General features: G+C 37.1%; 1 protein-coding gene across 1 annotated transcript in view; it reads right to left on the bottom strand.

Annotated features, from left to right (window-relative positions):
• Positions 1-15,097, bottom strand: part of MAP2 (microtubule associated protein 2) — a 300,866-nt gene extending 285,769 nt beyond the window's left edge. Inside the window, exon 1 of the mRNA XM_047773380.1 lies at positions 14,923-15,097. The gene's annotated coding sequence lies outside the window, so the exon portion shown is untranslated. The remainder of the gene's footprint in view (positions 1-14,922) is intronic.
• Between the last annotated feature and the right edge of the window lie 2,223 nt (positions 15,098-17,320).

Raw genomic sequence — 17,320 nt, 5'->3', positions numbered from 1 at the left:
GGTGTTGCTGTGGCTGTGGTGTAGGGCAGCAGCTGTAGCTCTGATTAGACCCCTAGCCTGGGAACCTCCATACGCCGCAGATGCAGCTCTAAAAAAAAGGACAAAAGACAAATAAATAAATAAATGGGGACCTTAACAATCACAAGTAGTTGTAGAACTAAGTAATCACATACATGCAGTTTTGTAAATGACAAAACAGAGCATCAATATGGGTTCGAAGAAATAACAATACAAAAAAAAGCTGGGATTATACAAAGTAATCTTCATAAGAGGCCCCCCTCTGTTCTCTATTTTTTCCTAACCTCAGAAATGGAGAAGACATTTTTTATAAACCTTCAATTATCATGTTTTGTATAATTTCAAATGTGTAACTTTTCAATTTTATTAACGTAAATGGGAAAGCATGAAAGTTAGTAAACTATACTTAAGTGCAAAATGAAATGAAATGAAATTTTTATTAAGAGTTTGTCATAGATTTTTCCCACATGGGGTCCATTTTTATTCTATTACTAGATTATATCATAACTAACTGTGTTACACAGTTATCCCAAATTTGAGGTACTGTTTGTATGTTAACTCCAGCCTGTGTTGTGGACCTAGATTTTATGAAGATGGTATGTAATAGTAGATCTGGACCACCAGAGTGCTGTGTTATTAGTTTTCACACAGGGTTAGTTTTCACTCCATCTGGAGGGCTGTACTGACCTGAGTCCAGAAATGGCTGAATAAGTGCCACTCTAAGTCAACAGCACTTCTCTGAGCAGGAGCATTTTTTAGGCATCACTTGGCCTGAACCAGGGCTCCTTAGCTCAGATTCTCCACATACACAACCTTCTTTGCAGGATTGAGAACCTCTAAGGGGCATAACAACTTGGGAAAGGAAATAGCAATTGCTCTCATTTTCTTTCCAGAGAAAGGATTCTGAATAAATTTAGTAAAGTGGTTCACACAGTAAACTATATTTTACCACAAGATATAAAGTCATGATTATTTCATTTGTTACAAAATCCCCTGTGGCTGCTCTCATGTTTTTTGATACGTTTTGTGATGTGAAAAGTAACTTTACATAATACAGAAACCTAAGCAATTTTTCACCTTGAAATGGTTATTTTAAAATGATAAAATGGATGTTCTCAAGGTTACATATATATGTGTGCTCCATTTACATCCTTCTTTATAGATCATCTCCATGTACATCTGATATATATGATAAAATGTGGATTTATTTTTAGCGTGAGAAATTCAAATTGAATTTTCTTTAGGAAAACATGATGCCATTTTTTTCATTATGACTAACTAAATATTATTTAATCTGGCCCTCTTGCTGATGTTTGAGATTCTTTGTATGTTTCACTAAAAATGAAATTAGTACAGGGTCACGCCCATTATGATCCCTATAAACGTTCCCAGGCAATGGTATTTGTTGAAACCTTCTTCTAACTATATCTATGGCCCACCACTCACCATATTGTCTATGTTTCAGTCTAACTGAAATGTATCTTGTTATAATTTCTAATTCTCTGTGATGCTAAACCACCCAAAACTATTACAGTAAAACAACTCACCTAAACACAGGTATTGACAAAGTGGAACAAACCTCTATCTAATCACCAGGGGCTTTCTAATTTATCTTTTTTCTTGTATAATATTCTCTTTTTTCTAACATTTAAAGGAGGACATTGTCATTTCCCATGATACTTCCTTGACTATGTCAAAGAAACATTATTGGTCATATCTAATTGATAATATATTTTTTAGGCGAATAGTCACATGAAAAGCTCTCTTGACCATTATATAATTTGTAGAAGAGTCACTCAAATACATTTCGCTATTAACTTAATAGGATGGTCAAAATTCATCTAATTATTTAATTCCAATGTATTAATAAACTTTATTATGAAACATAAATGGCAATAGTATCATTTTACATGATTAGAAGGTAAAACAAAACAAAACAAGTCAGAACTCAGTTCCTATACTATGACATGATTCAGATTTCACTTTGGAGTGAGAAATATCATGTAGCATTCTGGAGAGAAAGAACAGTGCTTAATATCTGATTTCTAATCCCCAGAATATTTCCACGCCCATGCATTCATAAAAGTGAGAAAATATCTGGGTCTCAGCAGCTTCACACCAGGACTACTGATATCCTGAGTGTTGAAAAATGGTATTAAAAGCATAACAAAAAGTTCAGAAGCAACAAATTTTCTCATTTTTAAAAGGGTAGCAGGTGTAACAGATGTTCTCCAATATCATAATCACATGCAATTTACAGTTTATTTCTGAGAAATTGATTTCATTTGTGGAAACTGAATAACAAGAGCAATGCAACCTGTCCTAATTGAATAGCAAACATGGCTGAAATGCCGTATCACCTTCACTCACTCCCAGAAAGGAAATTCTCTGGTCAAAAACTTTAATGATAAGTGGATATCTAATGAAAATACAGAATGTAGGTTTATTTATACCTTACCTTGTTCTAAAAAGGATTCAAATAAATTACAGAGGGAAATCAGAAGAAAATAAAGCATGAAATAGTTAGCATGTGAAATGTATACTACAGGTTTTGCACAGTTACTTGAAATAGGACTCAACTTTATTCTCAGGTTATTAGAGGCCAAGGAAAAAATGGAAACCCAACCAGCACCTATAATGATAAAACCAAGTTACTGGCTTAAGACAAAGTCTGCAGTTTCTAACATGTGTTGACCTGAAAGAAATCTAAAGAGTCCCCCTATGAGTGTTCATAAAGGGAAACATAACCGTTATCCTTAGATAGTCTTTATGTATTTGTGGTCTCTTAAAAATATGGTTAAAATAATTTTAAAGACTGTTTCTAGATTCATGTTCAACCAAGACAGTTTATGCCAGGTGGTGGCAAACTACAATCCAATGGTCAATGGACTTGTCATGTGTTTTTGTAAATAAAGTTTTATTGGAACACTGTAATACCCATTTGTTTACATATTGTTTACGGCTACTTTCTTGTTACAACAGCAGAGCTAAGTGATTCCAACAGAAAGCACGTGTGGCCCACAAAGCCTAAAAATTTTTTATCTGCACTTTACATAATAGCTTGCTAACTCTGCCATTTGATATTATTTATAAAGATATATTCTTAGAATTCAATTATTTAAAATCAGAAGTAAATATCTAACAAAAATGTGTTTGTAATCTTTTGCAAGAAAATCTGTGGTTACTTAATTATATACACACATACTATTAATTTTCAATAACTGTTTACTAAAGTAATTTGTGAAGACACATTTCCAATATGGCCCAGAAATCAGAGAAGGACTTGAATTGAAATTTTCCCTTAATTCTTTGCTTAGTTTTCCAAAGCTAATGTCCTTTTAAAAGTACGTATTTTGCATACACATGACATAACCCCAGTAGGAGCTCATATTACTCACTAATAACTACAGTTCTACATGCCTTCTAACTCTTTGGGTCCTTCCCAAGTCTGTCTTTCTGAACTTTTTGACACTGGCATTTCTCATCCCATCTCTATCAGTAACACCCACCTCCATTCTTAGATATTTCTTAGCTATTTGTGAAAATGTCTGCAACCACAGCTCCTAAACAAGTCCCTTAGTCTCTCCCTCTAAATAGAGCTCTGTGTCTCTACGCCACGCCACATATAGAAATTCTAGACCGGCCACTATGCCCTTTCTGATTTTTCTTGCTAATCTTAAAACACCACATTCCTTACCCCACTCCCCAAGTCAAAATACTTCACTGACTCCAATGGCCTTATGATAAAACCAAAACTCCTACTAAGCCCAGTATTTAATAGCCTCTATAAATCCAAGACCACCTACCCATCCTACTCTTCTCCAAATGGAACCACCCACTGCTGACAATTTGGCTTATCTTGCTCTTTGTCACCTCAGTGTCTGGCTTTTCCTATGGTCCCACCTAAGTGCTTTGCTAAACCCAGCCACTGACGTAGCCCCATTCCACATCCTACATCCCATGTGAAACCTTTGGCTTCTGCACACGGTGATAAATTTCCCTCCTCTTAATTTTCATAGCACTTACAAAACCTCTTTTTTTTTAACCATTTACCTTATTATACATTATATTCTTTTTAATATTAGCTTTATGTCCTATGTCTCTAGTGAGTGGCAACGACAGGAGAACAATATGCTTATATTTTACATTCCATAGCATAAGCATGGTTGCACATAGAAAAAAATCAATCACCTTTTTTAAAGCCTTTTATCAACTCTTTGAACTAACAGTTTATATTTGATATCTAGTGACATCTCAATATTAAAAAGCTTATATTTAAATAAAATTCCAAAAACACTAATTAGAGTTTAATATAATAATAAGAATTATTTGTTGGTTTGTCATTCATATCTTTAATAATTGAGTCTTTGCAAGTCTGGGAGATAGATATATCACTCTACCTAATGGTTTCACATTAAAGCAATTTACATCATACAATTAATCCTAAAAACAAAACAAAATGGAAGTCAAGGAAAGAAAATACTGTTGAAGAAAAATCAACACTATTTCAATTCTCCACTGTAAAATAAAATACTATTTTTCTCCAAATTATGTGACATTTTGAAAATGCCCTGCAAATAACATTACATAAAGGAATAAAAAAATAATAGTTTTTCAACTGAGGAAGTGCCTAGGAATTATGAATTATGCCAAAAGTATAATCAGTCAAATGTCTGGCAAATTTTATTTAAAGCTAAATTTACAGAGCATTATATTAGGTCTACAGATATCTAAAAGGTGCTTTAGATATTTTAGGATAAGCAATGTATACATGAAGAGATACACTAATCTAACCTCAAACATGATCCAAGATCATCATGAGATTGGATAAGTTCACTTACTAAACTCTCAGGATATTTAGGCCATTGCCTATAAGAAGCAAAATATGTATAACTCTGTTATTCAGTTTATTTATAAATTTCAGGAACATGTTGCTGCTACTTGGTACCTGGTCTTGTACAAAACTAAAGCTGCTAAGGGGAAATAAACAAAGAATACATTTACATTGAAACTACAATCATTATTGTGACTACTTTTCTCAAACATGGATTTTCTCTTTAGATTAAAAATAAAAACATAGTTTCAAGTACAAAAAGGCTACAAGGGGTTAAGATTACTTAGACATATAACTTTCCAAAATATCAAGAAAATGACACAATTTGGGTTACCTATGAGTAGAGCATTGGGTCAGATCAACAAGTCTAATCTTATCTCCACCATTGATTTCTAATTTTCTAAATGATTTCTCTCGTGATTTAACACATTGGTGAATAAGACAGAGATATATCTGCAGGGATTTAGGAGATATAATTAATCTTTGAAAGTTTTTATGAGATTCTCAAAAAAAAAAAAAGAAATCTTGCTTCTGCTACCTTAAAGAACAGAATGAACTGCAAGTTAAAAGTTAAAGCCTTTGTCTTGGTCCAGGGGACCAGTGTGGCTTGTTGCCTGCCTTCTGCTCTGATTTCTTGTTCCTCTACTCTCTACCATATTCATTAGACTTCAGTGCCATTGGTCTTCTATTATTAGTTTCTCACATAAGCCAGGCTTCTTCCTGATTTCAGGCTATTACTTTTTCTGTTCTCTCTGCTTGAAAACCCTTCCCCTGACAGTCACGTGCCTGGCTCTTCTCATTACTCATGTCTCCAAGGGATGCCTAGTCCATTCCTGACAAGGCTTTTGGGATGGATGTTATTATTTGATCTTTCTTACAGAATTTTTTGTATCTGAAATGCCCATTCATTTCTTGATTTACTTGTTAATTTATGTATCCTACTACTAGAATATAAGCTCCATGAGGGCAGGAATTTGTATGGTTTGTCCCAATATCCTACACATTCAGAAAAGTCCCTGTGTGTATTAAGGACCCAATAACCATTTGTTGAGTAAATAAAGGATTGATTTATGGACCATGATATTAGAAATATTTAGAGCTGGCTAGCCTGATATTTAAGTGGAAGAAAAACAGAGTATCTATTCGCCCTGCAATGTTCAGGATTAAAACATTAAACTTTATATTTTGTGACCAGAGTTCCTGTCATGATGCAGTGGAAATGAATTCAACTAGTAACTAAGAGGATGTGGGTTTGATCCCTGGCCTTGCTCGGTGGGTGAAGGATTCAGCACAGCCATAAGCTGCAGTGTAGGTCGCAAATGTGGCTTGGATCCCTGTGAACCGAAAGCTTCAATTTGATCCCTAGCCTGGGAACTTCCACATGCTGCACGTGCGGCCCTAAAAAAAAAAAAATTCTGACCATGAATTTCATGCTTTTAAAAATTTTCTTATTTAAAAATAAAAAATGCTGCAGGATAAAAATCATGTTTCTTTTTCTTATACATCTTTTTGTTTCAGCAACATAGATTAATGTTAGGGGACAGACAAGAATATCTGTGTAAGACTTGTTACATTTCAGAGCACAGTTTAAGAAAAACAATAAGGTATAATTTTGTAAGTACAAGGACTAATAATATCCCTATTGCACAAACTAACTTTGCATAAGCAGTTTCACACTTATGTAGTATCTGTTAAGTGACATGTGCATATTATTCATAACACAAAACTTAAATGTTTTTAAAAATGAATTCTTCTCAAAATCATTTACTAAAAGATGTTATTTTAATTCTTTACAGATCATTCATATTTTCAGAATATCAAATTCCATAAACCACATCAAAGAAGAAGAGCACAGAATTTCTCATAAGATTTGCCTTCATAGGAATAGATTCTTGATGTGCAATTAGGATGGTTTTTTTGCTGTATTTATGGCTCAAAATAAAGATAACTTTAGGGGAAGACAATATGTACAGCCCGTTCTTTCACAAACATGCATGGAAAGTATTTTAAGGAATTCTGATCCATCTCCTCAGTGAAAAAGAAAGTCCCTCTAATTCTAGAGATTAAACATGTTCATCCAGAGAATTAGGACACACTATATAACATTTTTTAATGGAAGATGACATTAGAATTCCTTCACTCCCTAGATAGTGGTATAGTTTCAGTTCTCAATAACTGGGTGTATGTTTCTCTTTAAATATTTAAGCATGATTTCTACTTAATTTCTTTCCTCCAAGATGCCCTCTTTGTCATTCAAATATCTGTCAACTTTATGTCTGTAATGCCTAAGCAGCTTGGGTACAGGTGAAGCTCTACTGAACACAGTAACCATGGAAACACCTAATTCTTACTTAATTTGCTTCTCCTTGGATGAAGACAAAAAGAAAGAAAGAAAATGAGGAACAGAGCACTGAAGGCAGAGAAACAAGAAGACTTCCAAGAGTAGAAAAGTAAGAGGGAAAACAGGCACAGACACAGAGGTCCACAGCCCTTCTAGCTCACTTCCTTTAAACTAAAAATGTTAAAGCTGAGGAGATGCAAGAGGAAAGCTATTTTTGAGAAATTTCCTAGTGCTATAGGTCAGAAAAAAATTTCAACCTGGTTATTTTTGTTGGAGTCTCCCTGTATGTAGACCCAAATTTAAACATAAACTCAGTCAATCTGGAGGATTAGTATGGACAATTCACATTCAGAAAAAAACTCCTTGGCTTTTCAAGTACCTTGAGTCCAGGCACACATCCCCAGAGACTTTAAACTTCTGTCCTAAGAGATCCAAACCACAGGAGTGGCCCTGGAGCCTTGTCAACGTTTCCTGGACCAGGTTTAGTTTCACCACTTTCAGTAGTAGAGCTGGCATGGAGCTGGTTGGAATGGCCTTAGAATTCTGAGTCCCTCCCTCTTTTATAGTCATGTGAAAGTCACAGTTGAGTCACAAAGTAGGGCAGGTATGACTGTCACCCCACCCATATGTCAGGGAACAGAAATATAACCAGAATTGGAAGCAGACAGTCAGAGCGGGTGGTTCTTCACTGGCATCCCTTACCAAGAGCAACGTCTTAAACCTGATTCCACTATGTAGAATCCCAGAGAAGTCCCTTAGCCACTCCCCATCCCAGGAATGATGTACTTCTATGTACATCGGAGGTTCATAACATTGCTCTTAACAGTCCCTCCTCCTCTTCAAACATCATCTAACTCAAATATAATTAGCAAGTCTTAAGAGAAAATGTCCCTTCCATCATGGGACAGAGGCACAGAAGAATACATTTTATGGTTCTGGATGTATAATCACATAATACGTCTAAGCTACTAATTAATAAGGTTATAAAAAGCTACTCTGTTATATAGACTATAAACATATTAAGTAAAAGGAAAACAATATTAAAAATCAGTTTACTCATTTTCTCTACCAGTTTTTTAATAGAAAACTTTGGATTCTTATCACAAAACCTGATGGTCAGTCTTTGGGAAGGGGCTGAAATAGGGCGGTGAGACTATCCAGGATTGTACAAAGTTGTTATAACCTACAGTTTTGATACAGTCCACCCTCATTTAATGTAGTCCTATTCAAGGTAAAACAAAACAAAATCAAAAATCATGGAAATAATAACTGAGCCTGAAGGTGAGAAGAACTTAAAAAAACAACACACAAAATCTCAAATTCACCAAAAACCACTTAATAGTCTATAATATTTTTCACCATGTAATAAATGAATGAGGCAAATTTTAGGAATGGAATGGCCAAACCCATTTTAATAAGCACTAGATCATACTTACTTGGTTATTTATAAGATACAGCTTCCATTAGAATGCTTAGTGCTTAATGCTTTCACTGTAACAAACTTTCTAAAGTTCCATCACTCCTGGCTTCTGCTGTTTAAATGAAGATAAAGCACATTTTCCATGCAAAAGCAGTGCCACTTGCACTTTTCTTCTTCTTTTTTTAAATGGCTGTACCTGAACCATATGAAAGTTTCCCAGTCAAGGACTGAATCTGAGCTGCAGCTGCAACAATGCTGGATTTTTAACCCACTGCCCTGCGCTGGGGATCAAATCTGTGCCTTTGCAGTCACCTGAGCTGCTGCAGTTGGATTCTTAACCCACTGCACCACAGTGGGAACCACCTGCATTTCTTTCTTTCTTTCCTTCCTTCCTTTTCTTTTCACCTGCACTTCTTAAAAGACAAATTTAAGTGACTAGGATTTCAATTTAGCACATTTGGTCAACATGGAGAGGTTCTGGTTTGAGCACAAGATTTAGCTTTATCATTTGCCTTCAATAATAGACAATGGAATTTGGACTCTCTCCCTCCAAACAGAAAAATAGAGTAATTGTTTGAAATTTGTCTAATTCGACAAGTGATGGAATACTTCATTAATAAATAATTGTTATTGTTTTTCCTATAAAATTATATTTAATATCAATGTTCTCATAGGAACATCAAAGTATAATTTTAAATTTTCCATGAATCAATTGATTATATAACAGTTTATCTCAACTATGTAAAATGGCACATATAGATAGAAGGCTAACTCTGATTATTACACACACACACATACAATCATACACACAAATATCACCATGCTAGCCCTTTGTGAAACATAAGGACGTCAAATCTGTTAGACTAATAATTTGTTACAGGTATTATGACTTCATATTCTTGCCTACTAAGCAAAGAAATTATATGCTACAGACTGCAGATTTTTGCTCAAACAATAAGTATGTGCAGTAAATTACAGAATCAGATCTTTTCCCAGCTATACTAGATGACATTACCATAAAAAGAATGAATAGCTGTATGCATTGTTCAAGGCTAGAGGGTATAAAAGTGAAGATCAAAGAAAGGGACAAGATACGGATGGAGCCCTGAAAAGGAGGAGAAGGTGGCATAAAACTGAGTGTTAAATGAGAAATAGAGATATAATGGAAAAATAAACTGCAATAAAAATAGCAGGCTAAATTTGCATTTCCTAATGATCAGTGATTTTTTTCTGCCAACACAAATTGAAAGGAAGGGGCAAAGGAAGGAAAGATGGTAGAAGAAAAGAAAACAAGAGAAAAGTCAAGCTGTGTGATCTTAGAAATTAAATTACTTTCTCTAAAAGGCCTATTAACATAACAAAACCCCAAAAGAACAGAATTGTCCCCTCTGGTGTATATTAATGGAAAACAAATTGTTTAAAAATCTCCCCTGAATCCACAATATAAATTTAACAATCGACTGAAAAAGAAAATCCTGAGCTCTTTGTCTTAATTTCCACAGAATTTCACAAAAATGCATAAGTAAAAAGTATCACAATTAAAATACTACCACTCAAAGCAAAGTTTATCTCTCTTGAACAGCAAAGATTGTTTAAAGATGAATTTGGTGTTTCTCATAAAGAGTCAACTAATTGTGTTCATATTGTTATAAAATTTTTAATTCATGATAGAATTGCTTCCAATAAGCATTTTTTATAATTTTTTCAAGGAAACACTGACAGCCTTAGCACAAAGTGGTAACAGGGGAGAGATTTGCACAAAATATGTTGACGTAGGAAAAAAAACATATTTCTTCCCTCTTCACCCACTTAGATCATGGGTTTACTCTATCCTAACAAGACCACAGCTGAGAAATTCCTCATTTCCCTCTACCTCCACCTACTCACCCAAACTTTCTCACAGACCCTCTCCTTTATTTTGGCCCGTCTTGTACCCCTTCTTACTTTGTAGTTCTTCACCTGCTTTAGTGCCTGGGATCAATTCCTGCGATGGATAATTTCTTGAGAACATCAAAAGTTGTTTCTCAGAATATCTGAATTGAAGTTTGTTTGTTTTGCTTTTTTAGGGCCACACCTGTGGTATATGGAAGTTCCCAGGCTAGGGGTCAAATCAGAGCTACAGCTGCTGGCCTACACCACACCTACAGCAATGGGGGATCCAATCCATGTCTGTGACCTATACCACAGCTCATGGCAATGTCAGATCCTTAACCCACTGAGCGAGGCCACAGATGGAACCTGCATCCTCCTGGATACTAGTTGGGTTCATAATGCGCTGAGCCACAAGAGAAACTCCTGAAGTGAAATTTTTATGTGCTGTCCAGCATTTAATGATCTGACCTTCTACAACTAATTCAGCTGACAGGCTGAAGCATTTGAGAGACTTAGTACTTCCGTTATGTATGTATATGTACACATATACTCAAAGATAGTTATATAATTCCCTAGTTATATAATTCCCTACACACACACACACACATACAAACATTTATATAATTATATATAGATAATACAAATACGGAAAAAAAGGATAGGTACACAGGGTATATATTTGGATATTTACATAACTGATACATAAAAGCTTGTCTTTGAGGTGCTGGGACATTACCTCCCCAACCAAGTGCAGTCCCTAGTACTGACGTGTCATATCTGCACTATAAAAGCTGCTCATTTGAATGTTACTTATTAGTTATTCCCATTACAAAGGAAACAAATCTCTCTAACTTGATTTGTAAATTTCTTGAAGCCAAGAAGCCTTATTTTTGTATCTTTTTATCTAGTCCCCAGTATGATATTTGGCATCCAGTAGAAACTTACTGGATATATAATAAAATAAATATACAGGAATAAATGCTCTCCTGAATGAAAAGTAAAGGTGAAATTTTGTACTGAGAGCAATGGTATTGAAGGCACATTGCCTAGAGAAGACTAACATTCAAATATGAGATTAAAAGGAATGATGGGAAGGGAGAGGAAAAATCCAGGTGAAATAATCAAAATACTGCCCATACATAAGATGGTCTGGATGGAGCAGATCATGGCAATGGCAATAGGAAAGGCAGAGAGAGAATTAAAGTAGAAAAAGAATTAACATATCTAAGAGAATGAGATATGACTCAAAGAGCTTAATAGCCTCTTTAATATATCAGAGACAAAAGGGTTTATGACTGTTCAGAATATTATCTTTGTATAACATTTACTAATGCATTACTAATAACTTACCTAAATGACTACTGTTAACATTAAGGGATATGGTATTGACCTGGAGATGGTGGTATCACTGTACCATAACTGTAACTGTTATTTCAGATTCTTTACCTTAATCTGTCAAGAGGAATTGTTGAAAGGAATTCATTAATCAAAGTGATCAACTTGAATACTAAAATCCCCAAGTTGGTTTCATATAGTGGTTTCATGGAGACATCAATGAATATTTTAAGGATGCACATATTGTCATGTATACATCTAAGCAAATGTTGAAACTATTTCATTTTAAAGTCCAACAGTGCAACTGTATTGCTCAAAAGCATAGCAGTCCAGGCTGTCATCTAGTTGCTAGTAAAATTTAACAACAAAAATGCATGTCGTAAGAAATATGCAAAAATAGGCCAATAAGCCTTCTTCTTTCTTCTCCTTCCTGATGTTTAGAAAATCTGAAAATTGATTTAAGCCAAAGGGGTAAAGAAATGAAATGATTCCTTTGAGTTTGGAGGATTCTGTGCCAAGTTTCATTTCTGGCTGCATATTTATGACCAAGTTCAAGATCCCTGAAGAGAAATACATAAAAGAGAAAACATTCCTTTAACCTCAGCAGAGCAACATTATTAGAGGAAGGGCTTCTGCCTTGAGATGGGTGTGCTCCTGGTGTTTGGTTTCCACTGAGAGGATGCCTGCTCTCTCAATGAATCTGAAGTAGCTACGATGATGAGGTAATGGCTGTGCCAGTTTCACTGGGTCATGCTCTCTCAGCACATTCTTTCTTCTTCTCCTCCCTGAGAAGGTGCTGTAAACAAGTCATCCTGGGAGATTTGCTACAGAGAACTAACAAATTCTAAATTTGAAATTCTTGAGACCTCTGGCTCTTCATTTGATAGACATAACCAGAAACTTAAAGCATCATAGACAGAGTCACAAAGAAACAGGTTATATGATAAGGAGCGGGGGGTGGGTGGGAGGTCAAGAAAGGAGAGAAAGAAAATGGAAATTAATGTATTAAAAAAAATCTTTTTTAAAAAAGGAGCTCAATTTTTAAATTGCTTAGATCTCCAGGTATATGTTAGGCAATTTTCTGTCTATTGGTAAAATAAAAACAAGCAAAAAAAAACTTTTGGAAAGTAAATAATACTATATTGTGAAATACTAAATATTAAGATTAAATAAACCATGGGCATAAAAACAGCATGTAGTGCAGATCCTAAAGGCACCATAGCTCTGATAATATGCAAATTGTGAATCCAGATGTAAACCTCTGTTAATCAGATAAAATGAATCAATGTTAAGATATATACACACACACACAAATATAATACTCCTTACCGAAAGACAAAAATGCCTTTAATCTTTTCTTGAGGGGGAAAATGCTTTTGCACATGAAGAGGGAATGACTGAAACATCCACAATTGTTTATAAATTCACAAAGGTTTCCAGAAAAACATATAGACACCAATTGCCCAGTTAAATGGGTGTTTTGTGTCACATTCAAAAGAAAGGCTATAATCTTCCTCTTGGGCATTCTAAAGAGCTTTTATTTATTTAATCTACTTTCATTGCCAAAAAAATTATAATTGCCCACAGTGAAATGACAGGGTTACAGAGCTATGCTTTATACTGGGCTGGTACCTGCAGCTCAAGCATGGGACATTTTGCATAATGTGGCTCACATAAAAGGCTTTGTTCTCCATCGCCTCACTGCGGCTGCAAACCCCAATTTCAGTTTTCAATCATTTCTTCTCCCAGACCAGAAAGATCATTTTTAAATAAATTTTAACATTTAAGTTACTACCTTACGGATATCCATTAATCCCTTTGTCTCACACCCAAAAATTAAATACCACCCACCAACATATGTTTGTTTGCTTTGCACTATAGATTTCATTCACACCATAACCCAAATCTTCAAGGATAAATATTTAAACATTAGTCTTTTAAGAATCCACTGCCTTTTGCAATATTAGGAATACAGTGTGTTATATATGTGAACGGGTTTTTTTGTGTGTGTGTGTAGTGTGTACCACCATACTCCTGTGTACGCTCGCTTTTAAACAAAAACCCTTCACACTGAGTCCGTTTTAAAGAGCATTATGCTAAGGGCTTACAGCTGATGGTTCACAGCAACTTACAAATGGGCTTGTTAATGAAAGCTTTTTTATTTTCTGACAAAATCCCAAAGCCCTGATGCCAGGCAGTATAACATCAACTTCCAGTTTTCAAGGATGTTTTTTTTCTGACCCTATCCGTTTTATTACCCCCTCCCCCCTACACACACCCAAACACACACATCCTCACTCCTTGCTCCTCTCACATACTCTTACTTTAAATTTCCACCCTTAAACAAAAGACGAGGTTGGGGAGGGAAGGCACTCAGCACTACAGCCCCCCAAACGCCTTTTAGGAAGAAAAAGAAGAGATGAACTGTAGATGCTGCTCTCCACATCAATCGGTTAAAAAGGACCATGTGGACGCTTCAGCTAATCCACACTCATTTGTTTTCTAGTGTTCCGCCCTCTGTCGTTAATTTTTCATTTTCCTAAAACTATAAATATTCATCAATCTTGTTCTTCCAGCTGTTTCTGGAAGGATTACAGGGAAAATGATTTCAAATTGACAAGGCTTCCCTAACTTGCTCACTCGTCAGTTCTCTGCAGTTAAATGGACAAAAAAAAAAAAAAAAATCCTCTACCTCGAAATCCTGTCCCTATTATGTTCGCATAATTCACCCCCTGTCTTTTCTCAGCTCAGGTAAAATTAGCTCTCAAGACAGGTATCCTAAGCCGACGTAAGTTTACGGGCGTTTCAAAGTGGTACTTACCAAGGTCACACACCCTTTAACAAATCTAGAACCCAGGTAGCAGCCCTGGTCCCCTGCTGCGTAGTAGTGACACCTAAAGAGGCCGGGCCTGAAGCTTCCGCCAGGTAGGAGACTGGGCAGCTCGGTCAACCTGTGCCTGCTTCCAAGACAGAGGACGAGACAAACCTCTCTCCATTTCACTCTTTTCCTGGGCTCCTTCTCCTCCCTCTACACAGTGGGCGAGAGAGAAGAAGGAGAAACACCCTGTAGAACCAGAGGTGAGGTGGGGACTGTTCTCTTACCTGGGCGCAGAAACTGGATGCACCCGCGGTCGCCGCTGCCACTACTCAGGGACCTGAGGACCTAATGTCCTCTAGAGAAGAAGCAAAAGGGGAGACGGGGCAAGGGAAGAAGGAGAAAAGGAAGGAGAAAAAAAAAAAAAGAAAGAAACGGAAGGGAAGAAAAGAAAGAGGAGGAGGATGCTGCTGCTGTCGCCGCGGCCGCCGAGAGCCCGCGCAGCCGGAGCGCCCGGCCCAGTCTGAGCGCCGCCCCGGCCGCTGGCTCCCCGCGCGGCCGCCCCGCCCCCCGAAGGCCCCGCCTCCTGCCCCCCTCAAGCCCCGCCCGACTTGGCAGCCCAGTCGGTCGCGGGGGCGGGGCTGGCGCGGGCAAAGCCGCAGCGTCCTGGAGGCGAGCACTGCCACCCCGCCTCCTGCCGCAGCCAGCCCGCCGCCCCGCGGGGACAGCGAGGGTAGCAGCTTCGGAGTGCCGGCAAAGCCAGGGCCACTTTGGGTCTGGGACTGTGAGACTCTTAGAAGAATCCTCATCCATCACCGCTACCAGAAGCAAAGTGAGATCAGCGCCGTCGGGACAGAGGGACTCAGCCGACTTCTTATCTGACGTTTTTGGTGAACTCAGAGGCGCTTCAGCTTTAGTCTCTCAGGAAGGAGTACCCCATAGACGCCTCTCCTTTCCCAGCTCTATCGCTGTGAGGGTGAGGTTCCTTGGAGAGGGCTCTCTGGTCTTGCCTCCACAAACCTTAGGACGTTCACGTCCATAAAAGACGGAGGAAAATTGAGGGGAGCATGAGAACAGAGAACTACTCTTGTGGGTACTGAAGGAACAATGGTTGTGGATTTAGAGAATTCTAGACTCTGCTGCATCACTAATAAGATCCCGTCATTCATTTATTCATTCAACAAATGTGTATTGAAATCTATTATGTGTCAGGCACTGTTCTAGGCACTGTGGCAACATCTTAGAACACCCCCACCCCTACCACCAAAGAGAGGAAAAAAATCCTGCTTTCATGGGCATTGCATTCTAGATAGCTAGATATATGATCCAGAGTCAATTCATTTAATCTAAATCACCTGCAGGAATGTGTTAAAAGTATCAGCCCTACCCCTCTGGTATGTTTAATACGAAGATATAATTAGATAATGAGTAAGAAGAGCCTGTGGAGAATATGAAGAATGATACGGAAATAATGAATTAACAAGGAAAACTTCAACCTTGAAACCTGACCATTTAAAAGAATCACATCTTAAATACTCTTGAAAGAGATGTGACCAATTGAGAAAACATGAGTCTTTACCATGGAATCTTTATAATCAGAGAACAGCACTTCATTGTAAGTAGAAGAGGTAAGTGCAACTCAGAATTACTTCAAGCTTCTATATGGAGTACTAACGAGGTGTTTTTAAGTTTTGCCAAGGTAGTGAGGTATGGTCTGTGCAGTTTCAATAGTAGTTACAACTTGGTTTTGTCACTGATATTAGCCATGGAATCATAAAGCCATAGAACACTAGAGTTGATATCTAGAGTTGGTCCAGTTCCCTTATTAATTTTCAGTTGGGAAAAGAGCCCTAATGGGAGGCTGTTTAGACTAGAAACCGTAACAGAGCAAAATCTGAAACCTTGGCCTCCAAAATCACACCCCATGCCCTGTGTGTTGTTTCCCTCTGCCCACCTTCATCCCATGACCCAGTGCTCACCATAAGATTAGAAATAACAGGGCAAAGCAGGCAACAGGGAGGTTGGAGCAGTTAGGACTCCTCTTCAAAAAGTGGCCTGATTGAAAAAAAGGTCTTAGGGGACTATACAATGATAAATAGTATATGGATGGAAGGAAAGACTAAGAATCCTGCTAGAGTGTTAGCAGTTGACATTTATGACCTGGCACACAGCTGCAGATGCTCACTGAGAGTATATCTTTAATCCTGCACAGTCCTATTATTGTCTCTCAGTTACTATTAGTTCTGTGATGTTTGACACAAGAATAACATTCCAAGTAGGTAGTGCTCCTTCTGCCTTCCTTCATTTCAGGTAGATTCCCCTGGCTGTGTATCAACTCTTGAGTCTAAAGTAATAAGATATTTTGTTCAAGCCTTAAACCCAATCCTGTCCAGCCGCATTGTCTGCAAACTAAAACTCAAGCTAGAGTTCTCATTACTCCAGCTTTACAATTAGTCTTGAAGTCAGGTATTGCCAAGTCCTGTAATCTTTTTCTAAATTCTTTTTCATCATCTAATTCTTGCATTTTTACATTAGTTTTGGTGGTGCCAACTTGTCAACTTCTATAAAAATAATTTTTTTTTAAATTGGAATTACGTTGAATTTACAGGTCAATTTTGGCAGAATTGCCATCTTACAGTGAGTCTTTTAATCCATGAACATGGTATGTATTTCTATTTATTTAGG

Source organism: Phacochoerus africanus, chromosome 3, assembly GCF_016906955.1.
Source record: "Phacochoerus africanus isolate WHEZ1 chromosome 3, ROS_Pafr_v1, whole genome shotgun sequence".
In the NCBI taxonomy this organism is placed as follows: domain Eukaryota; kingdom Metazoa; phylum Chordata; class Mammalia; order Artiodactyla; family Suidae; genus Phacochoerus; species Phacochoerus africanus.
The sequence above is the reverse complement of the archived record's forward strand: the minus strand, read 5'-3'. Positions and strand labels throughout refer to the sequence as shown.